This window comes from Peromyscus californicus, unplaced genomic scaffold, assembly GCF_007827085.1.
Source record: "Peromyscus californicus insignis strain IS unplaced genomic scaffold, ASM782708v3 Scaffold_8__1_contigs__length_139910024, whole genome shotgun sequence".
Lineage (NCBI taxonomy): Eukaryota > Metazoa > Chordata > Mammalia > Rodentia > Cricetidae > Peromyscus > Peromyscus californicus.
Window position 1 is genome coordinate 51166951 of NW_026294606.1, and position 13866 is coordinate 51180816.

The window sequence follows — 13866 nt, forward strand, 5'->3', positions numbered from 1 at the left end:
TTTGGCAGGCATTAAAAGCAGACAGAATATATGTGGCCATCCAGGCTTACTGAAAGGACATTTGTTACAAGGCAGGCCCACTGCTTTGCAGAAGACATAAATATGGGGGGAAATCAAGCAAATAATGTTTGGAAAGTGAGTCCTTAGTGCATGAGCTGGCTTTTTGGAACCTAGGGCCTATGCTGACACTTTACTCAGCCTAGGTGAAGGGAGGAGGGGACTGGACCTGCCTCAACTGAATCTACCAGGCTGAGCTGAATCCCCAGGGGAGTCCTTGCCTTGGAGGAGGTGGGAATGGGGGGTGGATTGGGAGGAAGGTGGGGGGGGGGGGCGGGGGGGAGGGGCATGGGAGGAGGGAGGACAGGGGAATCCGTGGCTGATATGTGAAGTTAAATTAATTATAAAATTTTAAAAAAGAAATCTTCAAAAAAAAAAAAAGAATGAGTATTTGATGATTCTTGCGATTTTGTTATAATTCTCCCTGGAGAAATCTTGTAATGATCCCAGTCTTGTAATATATGTTCCTTTACCAAATTCATCTTAAAAGTTTGCTTGTTTACTGGAAAAAAAAGAAATCTCTAAAAGTATTTAAGTACATTTTTCTCTTTCTTTTGCACATTGATTTTCATTCTAATTTATTCATTATGATTAGTGAGGCAGGCAGAGATTGATGGTGGGTTTTTCTCCATAACTATCTACCCTACTTTTTAAGCAGTCTCTCACTGATTTAGTTAGCTGGCCAGCCAGCAAATTCCTGGGATCCATCTGTCTCTGCCTTCCTTAGTACATGGGTACTGAGAATCCAACTCAAGTCCTCAGGCTTGCAAGACAAGCATTTCATCTCCCCAGCCCCTATTATGACTATTGCTACTGCTTCCATATTTTATTACAAACTTTTGAAAAATTGGCGAGTATTTAAAGAAGAGAAAACTTATCTGGAATTTTCAAAGATCTTCTGGTTCACAGGAGGAAAACAACTATAGCAACTTGATCTTCCTATAGCCCTAGGTCAGACACTGGTGAAGTAGTTTGGCTGTGTATGTGTGTGGTCATGCTCTTCATACAGACTAATCTAATTATACACACACACACACACACACACACACACACACACATGCACGCACGCACGCATGCACGCGCGCGCACACACACATACATATGCACAAAGACTTGGTATGATGACACACACCTGTAACTTTCCAGAGGCTGAAACAAATGGATCTCAAGTTCAAGAGTAGCCTGAACTACATAGTAAGAGACCTTCTCAAAAAACAGCTACATTAATTTCAAGAGTGAATAAGATAGAGGCATATATGTCTCATCCACAAGTCCTAGAAATGAGATAACATATGCCCACAGTCAATTGAGGGCATGTTTGGTCTAGTTTTCTGCTTTAGCATAATTAACTTTCAGTTTCTGTCCAGTTCTCCTCTTGGTCTACAATGTCTTTTAGAGTTCCCACTATAACATTTGTGTCTGAAAACAACAACAACAACAAAAAAATAACAACAATAAAAAGGGAACTGTTGAGAAGAAAGTGTAACAATCCCTTCTTTATCTTGAATGGTCTTAAGTTATATGTACAGCAGCAGTGGCCTGACATCCCACTGACAATTGTGTTGGCAAAGGATGTTTTTTTGATTGACCATAATATAATCAGCTTTATATATGACAATGACATAAAAATGGATATTGAATAAAATGCAAACAATTGGGTTGGAAAGTGGCTCTAAAGGGAAAATGCTTGTCACACAAGCATAAAGGCTAGTGCTCAATCCCCAGAACCCATGTGACAAAGCCAGTTGTGGTGGCATTGGCCTGTAATTCCAGTGCTGGAGAAGCTGAGATGGGCAGACTCCTGGGACTTCTGATAAGTCATCCTACTGACACACATTTGTGCATGTGCACTTGTATGTGTATGTGCATGCACGAACATATACACACACAGCTACATACACACAAATTGAACCCCTTCGACATGTTCCCTTTGCTGATAGGATTAAGGCATTATGTATCTTGAAGCGTGGTCTTCTTCTACATAGGATGTAGTCCCAGTCATGGTAATTTTTTTTAACTCGTGCTGTTTATAAATAATGCCATCAGCCTATTTTTAAAATAGGTTAATCTGTATGCTGAGCAAGATCACACCATACATAGGCGCATTATTTCACAAGAGTCTAACCTAATAAGAAGAGCAGGGTCCAACAATTGTTTTGTTCTTGAAAAGTGTATGAGCTTTGGAAGTCCCAACTAAATATATTATATGAAAAAATGCCTATGCGTGCACGTGCACACACACACACACACACACACACACACACACACATATATATATATATATATATATATATATATATATATACATACATACATATATACATATATTGTGACATTCTAGAGGCACACGTACAAGAATAGACAGCAAACTCAGATAAGGGTCAAAAATCTGTTTTGAATAAAGCAGAAGGCAGTCATGACCACAGTAACTGACAAATATCAACCCAGCTGTTTTTAGTCTTCCTATGTAAATATAATCCTCAATTTAAACTGCTTTTGAACTTTTTGTTTATATATAATTTTTAAATATAACTCTAGGGGCTACAGAGATGGCTCAAATGTTAATAACACTGGCTGCTTGTAAAGGACCTGGATTCTAGTCCCAGCACCCACATGGTGGCTCACAGCTGCTATCTGTAACTCTAGGTCTATGAGATCTGAAACTCTATTCTGGCCTCTGTGGACACCAGACATGAACATGGTACACAGAAATACCTTTAGGCAAAATACTCATACACATAAATTAAAACAAAAAAGCAAATGTGACAATATTAATAACTGTTATTACCTGAAAGATTGCCTATAAGTGATAAATAAAAATTACAGATATCTTAAAAAAGTGACCCTGGCTTGGCAGCACATGCCTGTGATATCAGCACTTGGGTGGTAAAAGTAGGATTATCAAGAGGTCACCTTTGACTATGAAGCAAGTTTGAAGCCAGGCTGAGCTACAAGAGAGCCAATCATAAAAAAAGAGAAGAAAAGAGAAATAAATTAAATTAAATTAAATAGGCATTGGCTAATAATGTGACCTTGATTCAGGGACCAAACTCTCAGAGAAGAGAAATGCACACTTGGACAAATTTGGCAGGATGAACACCTTCCCTCTGGGGACAATATCATTTTACAGGTGAACAAGTCATTTTAGTGTGGTCCATATGATGCAAAGCTATAAAGACATTAGCCAATATATTTAATGACATGTAATTAACTCTTAATGATAACCATTAATAATTCAACAAGGAAGCAAGAGTAATGTATATGCCTACATATGGTTGTCTAATTAATCATACAGTATTTTAACAAGGACATATAATCTCTCTCTTTCTCTCTTTCTGTCTCTCTCTGTTTCTCGGTCTCTGTCTCTGTCATCTCTGTCTATCTCTCTGTGACTTCTTTATAGTTACAATATCCATTCTGAAACCATGGAGCTTCACTTAGAGTTTTTTTTCCACCAGGAGAAAATAAAGCAATTACAGCAAAGTTGAAACTAGAAAAACAATTAGCTTTATATTGTCTTTCAGGACTTGGGTGTTCTTTGGCATGCATTCCATCTGCTAAGATCTATATCTGAAGGAAAACAGGCATTTTTGATATTTTCTTTTCTCTTTTCTTCCTTCCTTCCTTCTTCCCTTCCTTGAGAGTTTGGTTAACCTTGCTTAGGATTAGGTTTTTTAAGTCTATTCATTTTCCTTCAAATTTTGTAATTTCATTTCTCACCTTGTTCTTTGAAACAGGATCTGTCCCTGAAGTTGTAACTTACCAATTTTGCTAGGCTGGCTGGTCAGCAAGCCCCAGAAATCCACCTGTCTCCACCTATCCAGGCTCACCATACATGATTTTTAAATTTTTATTTATTTTCTGAAGATTTATTTGTGTGTGTGTGTGTGTGTGTGTGTGTGTGTGTGTGTGTGTGTGTGTCTGCAGAGGCCTGAAAATGGTGCTGGATCACCTGAAGCTGGAGTTTCCAATGACTGCTAGCCACCCACTAGGGGTGCTGGGAACTGAAGTCTGGTTCTCTGGAAGAGTGGCACATTCTTTAACTGCTGGACCATCTCTCCAGTTCCACATCCCTTTTTAACATTGGCTCTGGGGTGCTGGAAATGTCTTTCTGTATGCTGTGAATATATTGCTCTAATTGGTTAATAAGTAACGAGCTGATTGGCCAGTAGCCAGACAGGAAGTATAGGCGGGTCAAAGAGAGTGGAAAATTCTGGGAACAGGCGGGTCAAAGAGAGAGGAGAATTCTGGGAACAGGAAGGCTGAGTCAGGAGTCACCAGCCAGACGCAGAGGAAGCAAGATGTAAAAGTACCAGTAGGCCACAAGCCACATGACATCTTATAGATTAATAGAAATGGGTTAATTTAAGATATAAGAACTAGATAGGAAGAAGCCTGCCACAGCCATACAGTTTATAAGTAATGTAAGTCTCTGTGTGTTTACTTGGGTCTGAGCAGCTGTAGGAGCTGGGTAGACACAGGAAAACTTCAGCTACACTGGGGATCTAACCTCAAGTTCTCTTGTAGGAACATCTGGCGTTCTACCAAACAAGCCATATCCTTTGCCCCCAATTTCTAAATTTTATACTTCATACTTTGGCTACTGTTGTGTTCATCTCATGTGCCTGGCCTCCCATGTTCTAGAGCATATAAATTCCTAATCTTCTGGGATGGCAAAAGAGAAATTCTAGAGTGAAAATTATACCACAGATAATCTAAGGTAAATGACACACACACTTAAAAATGTTATGACAATGAAATTAATTTGTAATAAAAATAATAAAGAGACTTTTCCTTTATTTGGTCACTTATGAATGGCATCCCTATTGCTGGAATAGCTTCATTTCTAAGGAGAAGTACACAGTGCATGATTTCTAAGATTATGCAAAACTGAGTATGAATCCATCTGCTACTGTGTCTTCATGTCTGTCACAGTCAACAAAATGTCCATGCTTTCTGTGGCCTGGTTTTCTCTCCTACAAGGCGAGTTCTTAATGTCAGAGATTCAAATAAAACACTCACTGTGGCACATGTGAAGAAAGAAAAGAAGGAAGGAAGGAAGGAAGGAAGGAAGGAAGGAAGGAAGGAAGGAAGGAAGGAAGGAAGAAAGGAAGGAAGGGTAATTTTTTCAAATTTGAATCATTCAGGACCTCTGAGTCTTCAAAGATAGGAGCACCCTATTTTTTTTTTTTTTACAGCTTTTGAAAGTCTTCATTACAGTGGGAAAAAGACATTGGGGGGAAAAGATTATTCCACTGAAATATTTTGTTTCCTTTCTTTAATGGTCTTTGTTATGCTTAACATCCACTTGCCTATGATGCTAACATCATTTCTCACACAAAGGCATCATTTCATTAATTATTAAATATTAAGCCCTTACTGACATAGTCATGTGCTGGGGTACATCTAGTAATGCAGAGACAAGCAAGACAGGTACAGCCTCTGCCCTGCACACACGAAAATGTTCAACTTCATTTATGGTGAACCTGGTGAAGCAGGATGCAAAAGGATGAGTGTAGGACACAGCATTTAATTCCAGGTTGACTTGTCTCTCGAACAATGGGCTTTATCTAAATAGGTTAGTTATTGAACTTTTTTTCTTTTCACTTTTCTCTATTAAGAAATTTTCTACTCACTCTACATACCACCCACAGATCCCACCTCCTCCCTCCTCCCACCCCCCAGCCCTCTCTCCTAAGCCACCCCACTCCCCACATCCCCCAAATCAAGGTCTTCCATGATGAGTCAGCAGAGTCCAGCACACTGAACCTAGGCAGGTCCAAGCCCCTTCCCACTGTACCAAGGCTGAGCAAGGCATCACACCACAGGCACCAGTTTCCCAAAAGCCTGCCCATACACCAGGGACAGATTCTGATCCCCCTTCCTGGGTTTTTGGGTTTGGCCCCACAAACAGTTCAAGCCAAACAACTGTCTTCCATATCCAGAGGGCCTAGTCCAGTTCCATGGGGGCTCCACAGCTACTAGTCTACAGTTCATGGGCTTCCACTAGTGTGACCAGTCCTCTCTGCGCGTCTTCCAATCATGATCTCGATGTCTGCCGCCTGCAGAATCCCTCCTCTCTCTCATCAATTGGATTCCCAGGGCTTAGCCTGGTGCCTGGCTGTGGATCTCTCCATCTGCCTCCATCAGTCACTGGACAAAGGCTCTATGATGACAGTTAGGTTATTCTCTATACCAGTTTCCAGAGTAGATCAGTCCAGGCACCCTCTGGACCACTGCCAGCAGTCCAAAGTGGGGTCATCCTTGTGAATCAGGATCATCTTTTATTTTTGATCTCATAGTATACCTAGAGTCCCCAAGTAGTACCTGTTATTTATAAAAGTCCAATAAGTACTTTAAAATGAGTGGATACAGGGCTTGGGGTGAGGGCTAAGCGCAGAAAGTGTTTGATATGAGTGCATGAGGACCTGACCTGAGTTTAGATACTTAACACCCATGTAAAACAACATTTGCTGTAGCACAAGCCTGTAATCCTAGTGATCCTGGAAGATGGAGATGGAAATCCCAAGGCCTTGAATGGCAAACCAGTATAGCCTAATAAGTGAGTTCCAGGGTAAGAGATCTGCCTCAAAAAGTAAAGTGGAAAACAATAGCATAAGACTTCTGACATTGACCTCAGACCTTCACACACCCACACCCCTGCCACACACACATATGATAAATAAATAGCAAGTTTTACAAAGAGAAGAAAATAAGTGAACAAGTAAGAAAAAGGTTGTAGAAAATAAATATATTGCAATTGTTCTGTTCCACTTCTCATCTTAAAACCTACTTACTGGGTTGGCCAGGCGGTGGTGGCGCACGCCTTTAATCCCAGCACTCGGGAGGCAGAGCCAGGCGGATCTCTGTGAGTTCGAGGCCAGCCTGGACTACCAAGTGAGTTCCAGGAAAGGCACAAAGCTACACAGAGAAACCCTGTCTTGAAAAATCAAAAAAAAAAAAACAAACAAACAAACAAAAAAAAAAACACAACTACTGGGTTATCTCACTTAGAAAAAAAGAACATTCTGCTGGAGACAGATATTTTTAAAAGGTTACCAGCTAAAGGCTGAACGATGGCTTATTGGTTAAGAGCACTGGCTGCTATTACAGAGGACCTGTTACCTACATGGTGGTTCACAACCATCTATAACTATAATTCAGCATGACACTGTTCATGTTGGTAAGCACTCACATCAAGGTACACCCCATATGATCATCAGCCCACTAGCTAGGACTTGATGAGAAATACATTATAACCCTAGACCAATGTGAGAAAAAAATCTTGAAGTATACAGAATTGCATGGTAGGACTTTCAGATCCATTTATTCATAATTCTACATGTTTATATTGATACTAGGCTCCATTTAAATGATGACTGGTAAGGCCATTCTCTCTCTCTCTCTCTCTCTCTCTCTCTCTCTCTCTCTCTCTCTCTCTCTCTCTATCTCAATTCATGTAGCCCAGCTATCATTACTTGATATGTAGCCAAGGATGACCTTGAATTTCTGTACTCCTGCTTTACTTCCTGATACACCACCATACCCAGTTTATAGAGTATTGGATTGGGAATGGAACCCAGGGCTTTGTCCATGCTAGGAAAGCTCTCTACCAAATAAGCAGCATCCCCAGCCCATAGTATCTCCATTTGTCCTTTCAACGATCATTTATATTTAATGTGATTAATAATGCAGCTGGGTTCTAGGTTAACATCTTATTACTGTTTCCCATTTGCCCCACTTAATCCTTTGGAGGGGGATTAAACTCAGGACCACACAAATACTAGGCAAGCTTTTTACCTTCACATTTTATCACACACACCCCAACAGTAAGACAGGGTCTCACTAAGTTAATCAGCTAGGCCTAGAACTCACTCTGTAGCTCAGACTGATCTTGAGTTTGCAATCATTCTGCCTGGGCTTCCAGAACTGGGTTACTGGCCAGTGCCACAAAGCTGGGTCTCATTTCTTCTTTGTTTATGGATTCTCTCATTCTTGCCTTCTTTGGTCAAGCAGTTTACAGTCCTATAATCATGTATCTCTTGAATCTTATTGTACCTTTTAATATTATTTTTCCATTGGTAATGTAAACAACAACAAGCCAAATCTTAATTCTATGTGTCTAAAAATATCTCAAATGCAAGGATCTTATATTTACCCTTTTCCACCATGTGACGCTGTTGCTCCATATTCGAATTACATGTTAGCAGCTCCACAAGTATGTCATAACATGTGTGCATTAGTGTACGTGTGTTTTAAGTGCACAGGCATGTGTGCACATGTGTGTGTGTGAAGGCCCGAGGTTCCATCTCAGCTATCTTCCTCAATGACCCTTCACTTTATTTTTTTAGTCGAGGTCTCTCACTGAACCTAAGACTGCCTACTCAGCTAGACTGCCTGGTCAAGGAGCTCCTGGGGTTTGCTTCTCTGCCAACCCATCGCTGAGAAGCTATGGGTGTGAGCCACTTTTAAGTAGCTGGGGATTGCCTGAGATTGAACTCAAGTCTTTACTCTTTGGCCATAAGCACTTTACTGACTGAGCCATCTTCTGAGCCCTCATGATATCCTTTTTATATTCTTATATTTAGTTATTCTGGGACCATCCACTATGGTTTACATTTCCACAGGTCAATCTCAATAATTTTCTGTGACTTTGAGAAATACCCTTCACTAGATTGTATTGGTAGCTGTCAGCTAACGTCACATTTTAGATTACCTCCAATGGGTACTGGATTCTAGTTTGACAGTTTTTGTTTGTTCATTTGATTTAGGACTTTAAATGTGTCTGTCATTTTCTGCTTGGTGTGAATTTTCTGTTGAAGTCATTGTTCATTCATGTTGTTCTCTTAAACGTGATGTTTCTTTTGCTTGTGGCTGCTTTAAAATCTTTCTCAATCCTGACTTCCAGCAATCCAGTTCTCAAGGACTCAGCAGTGGTTTTCTTTGATTAAGGTCCACTGATCTTGAATTTTTTGGTTGGTATCTTTCATCAGATATGCAAAGTTCCTGGCCATTATTTCGTCAAATATTACATCTGGTCCTCTCAATCTGTCCACTCTCTGCTCTCTGGAAGTTTTGCATTGACTTTTATTTGAGACCATTAGTCTTATCTGCTACTGTATCCAAGTATCACCTCAACAGTGTTGATCTTCCAGGTTTTTTCACTGTAGCAGAAAGTACCCCAGGATCATGGGCATTCTAGATAAGTATTCTTTCACTGACATACACTCTCATCCCATCATTCTTTTACTATAGTTTCTAATATATCATGGAATATCTCTCTTTAATTTCCCCCACTTTCAGGACTGTTGAAGTAAATCAACTAAATTTGTTTAAATGTACTTGTTTAGTAGTTCTAAAAAAGTAAATCATTCTTTGCCTTCTTTTTTCTTTTTTCTTTTTTTTTCCTAACTTCTTGTCATCAGTGATCTTTCCTGCCTCTGCACATCTGGTAAAGTTTTTGTTAAGTTTTTATTTTTTTCATATATGAGTGTGTTCCTGTGTTTGTGTGTGTGTACATGAGTGTGGGTGCCTATGAAGTCCAGAAGAGGGCATTAGATCCCCTGGAGCTGGAGTTATAGGCAATTGTGAGCTGAAAAATGTATGTGATGGAAACCGATCTTGGGTCTTTTGGAAGAGAAGAAAGTGCCCTTAACCACTGAGCCAGTACTGTAGGCTGCATTTGTAGAGATTCTAACTTACAGATTCTATTTCTCATGAACTTTCAGAGTTGTATTCTAGCCAGTGGTGGAATCATTGGTGACAACTGTAACCTTCCAAAGACTTCCTAGTCCGATGTCTTTAGACATATTTACTTATTATCCTTTCTCTTTAACAGGCATCCACACATCTAGAGAGTTTCTTTTTCATGAGCGTCTTTAAGCGAATACCCAAGGTGTTCACCAAGGTCTTTCCATATTAGATAGATCCACATCCTATTACTTCCTTGAGAGGCATGATCTAAGGGACCTCTTCACAGATCTCAGACTCTCAACCCTTGGGCTCCATCCACCCTCCAGAAACACATGCCTTGGTACATGCCAAAAGTGCATAACCCTTTAGATCTCAGCCACCTTGCCAACTGCCAGCCTCTCTGGTTGTGTGTCTTCTGCCCAGAAAAATCTGCCTGTTTCTGTAGGACTTTCACCTTTCAGCATTTCTTCTATTTAAAAAAAATAAGTTTCATAAAGAAAAAATGAATTTCAACCTTCTGTTGGCTGTGCTTTATGTCTAAAAGTATTATTTTGGATTTTTTCCCCAGAGTTTGTAGATATTTTTTTTGGGGGGGGGAGGGGGGTTGAGACAGGGTTTCCCTGTGTAGTTTTAGTGCCTGTCCTAGATCTCGCTCTGTAGACCAGGCTGGCCTTGAACTCACAGAGATCCTTCTGGCTCTGCCTACTGAGTGCTGGGATTAAAGACGTGTGCCACCACTGCCTGGCCTTTTCCCAGAGTTTGTAGGTATTTTTACAGCAGAAAGGTAAGTTTAGGTGATTGGCTATTTATCTATAACAAGAGAGTTCCCTTTAGCAACTGAATGAATCTTATAATTTTCTTGCATTGTTTTTTTTTAGACAACAAGTATCTAAGGTGTATTCAATTTATGCAGAATATCAAAATGTATTCCAGCCCCATTTTATCTGCCTTGTTTCAGATCAGCATCTAAGGGTAAATATTCACGGGTGTTTTGTTTTTGATGTGTTACAAAGTAGCATTGACCTTGGTCAAGTTCATTTGCAAATCCAGTAAATATACTTTACATATTCCTCTGAAATGCCACTTGAACAATGGGTCTGAACAGTAAGTTTTCAAACTTAGAAATAAATTCCTTACTTTAATCAAATATAATCTGCTTACCAAGAAACTCAGGGCACAAAACTATCTGAACTGTTAGTCTGTAGTTTGTTCAACACAAACATTAAATTTTCATTTGTCTTGTTCATAGAGGCAACAGGAAGTTATTTAGAATCAAGATAAAGCACAAGTTACTTATGCAGGTAAGCAAGGATGAGTTTTACAGAGAGAGAGAGAGAGAGAGAGAGAGAGAGAGAGAGAGAGAGAGAGAGAGAGAGAACAAGACAGAGACAGACACATACACAGGGAGGGCACAAAAGGAAAGGATGTTGTTCTGGTAAGATATTTTTGCTAAATTGTAAATATTTCCTTTCCTCTCTTGACTAGTCACAGTTGATTTATTTCATGACTTCTTTGGAAAACTACTCAGGGTTGCCCTCAAACAAAAAGACACATGTGGATGCTTTTTGGAAACGATGATCAACAGAAGCCTGCCTATGGGTTCACCAAATACTATTGAAGGTACCTACCTGTTCTCCTACCTTCTAATGGGCAATGTGATCATGTGAATCCATGCTCCTCTTCTTAGTTGTAAAATGGATACTTTCCTTACCAGTTTAGCTCTCCCTTGCTTTGGATAAAAGGGCCCTGAGGTGGAAAAAACACTTCACACTGAACAGGATATAGTATATGCCTCACAGATGTTAGATTCTATTCTTATAATTCACCAGTTAATATGCCTTCCATCAATATCTTCAGCACATTAGTTGTGAGACCCTTGTAGATACCAAAATCCAAAGATGTTCAGGACCCTTACATAAGCATCATTTGTATATGGCTTACACATCTTCCTCCATTCTTAAACCTCTCTTGATTACTTACAATTCTAAGCACAGTGTAAATGTTATGTAAATAGTTATTATACTGTATTGTTCAGGGGATAACAACAAGAAAAAGTCAAGTACATGATCAAAGAAATTCAACTGTTTTTTTTTTTTCTTGGAGTCTCCTGTATCCTAGGTTGACCTCCTCCTCCCCCCTGTGTAGTCAAGAATGACCTTGAACACCTGATCCTCCTGGATCCACCTCCCCAGTCTGATTATGGATATGTGCCACCATGCTTTATGCAGTACTGGGGATCAAACTTAGGACTTCATGAATGCTTGGCAGACACTCTACCAACTAAGCTGCCTCTCCAGCCCTGATGTACTTAAAACAAATGGTTTCAATATGCTGTTTGAATGTTTGTTTTGAAACTTTGAAAAACCCATGAAGGCCATAATTGTCTTTCCATCTGAAAAGTATGGGAACAAGATTCTGCTCTAGGAATGCTGCTTATCAGTGTGAAATTCACCTGAGCCCAGATGCTTGTCTCAATTAAGCAGACACACACACACACACACACACACACACACACACACACACACACAAACACAAACACAAACACACACACACCTTCTCATTCAGATTTTTCCTATGGCTTGGATTCTGAGAGCAATGTTTAGTAGTGTCTCCCCTAAAGACTGTCCTACTCAGAAAAGACAGACTCAAAAGGAACCTTTGAACTCAGCACTCTCTATTCCTTGGCTACCTTTCCATATCAAATCTCCATCTTTTCTCTTTTCCTTCTTGTTCTAAATAGAACCAAAAACTATTTTGCTTTTTTTAACATTGGGAAGTTTTGTTTCATATTGTGCCCCGTCTGCCCTCCCTCCCTCCTTCCTCCATTCCCCTACTTTCCTGTCTTGGACCCTACTCCTTCCCCCTCCTCCCTTATTCCTCTGACCTACTGTCTTCAGCCTTACCCTCTCCCTCCTTCCTCCCCAACTCCCTCTCTCCTTGAACTTATCCCTCCCTCCCTCGCTCCCTCCCTCCCTTCCTCTCTCCCTCCCTTCCTCCCTCCCTCCCTCCCTTCCTTCCTTCCCTCCCCCCTTGCCTCCTCCTGCCAAGGACATTGTTGTGTTGGTCCTTTCTTAGGTGTTTACTTTTTTGTTTTTTGAGACAGACTCTATGTATCTATCTAGCCAAAGCTAAACTTGAACTCATGGTCCTTCTGTCTCAGACTGCCAAGTCCTGGGATTACAGGCATGTGCTTTTATAAGAATGTTCTATCATCTTTCTTTATATGCTTTCCGGAAAAGTCACATAGCTCTGTGGGGCAGCCTCCTTGGTATCTAGTACTTCGTTACAGCTCTCCACTTTGTCCTTATTTAGTTAGGTGACAGTAGTCTATAGTAAGCAATCCCCTCTCCTCCCAGCTTCACATTCCTCTTGAGTTGTATATGAATTTTAAAAAGCCTGGCTAGGCTGGCTAGGTGGTTTGCCAGAAATCCCACCACATTGTGGGAGAAGGAGAAAGATCAAGATGGGAATTCAAAGTAGACCAACGAAGGGGAGGGCTAGAGAAGCAAGGAAGAAAGAAAAAATAATTATAATGAAGACCTATCTAGCGAGACTACGGGTTTTTTTTGTTGTTGTTGTTAAAAAAAAAAGTGTGTGCGCATGCGTATATGCGCAGGGACGCGTCGTTTTCACCGGTGCTCCGCTAATTTCTCCTAAAGTATAAACTTCTGGGGAGCAAAGCTGAGGCGTCCTCTGCTACTTCGCTCTAAACAGACTATCCCTAAATCTCAAATCCTACTCGCACCATACTGTCTCCCCGAGAAAGGTTGCCAGCCAGGTCATGTATTTTCACTGAACTGAGGTTCGCTCATCCACAAGTTCAGCCCAAGAAATCGCATTCTTCATACCCTTCTAAGCAACTGAGGGAAACCCATTTCAAGTATCAAAGGGAACACGAAACCTGATTAAAGTCCGCCCTTGAAGCCCGGGGGCTCAATTAGGGAACACGTGAAGCCACGCTGGGTCGGTGGACGCTCCTCTCCCGGGCTCGATGCCCAGCCTCTAGCGATCCCACCCAAAAGCACCCGGGATCTCCCTCAACCGGCTTCCCTTCACCCCTGCCAGGCAGAGAATGCAGCCAAGCCTGCACGCGGGGAGCAGCAAGGCGCCCATACG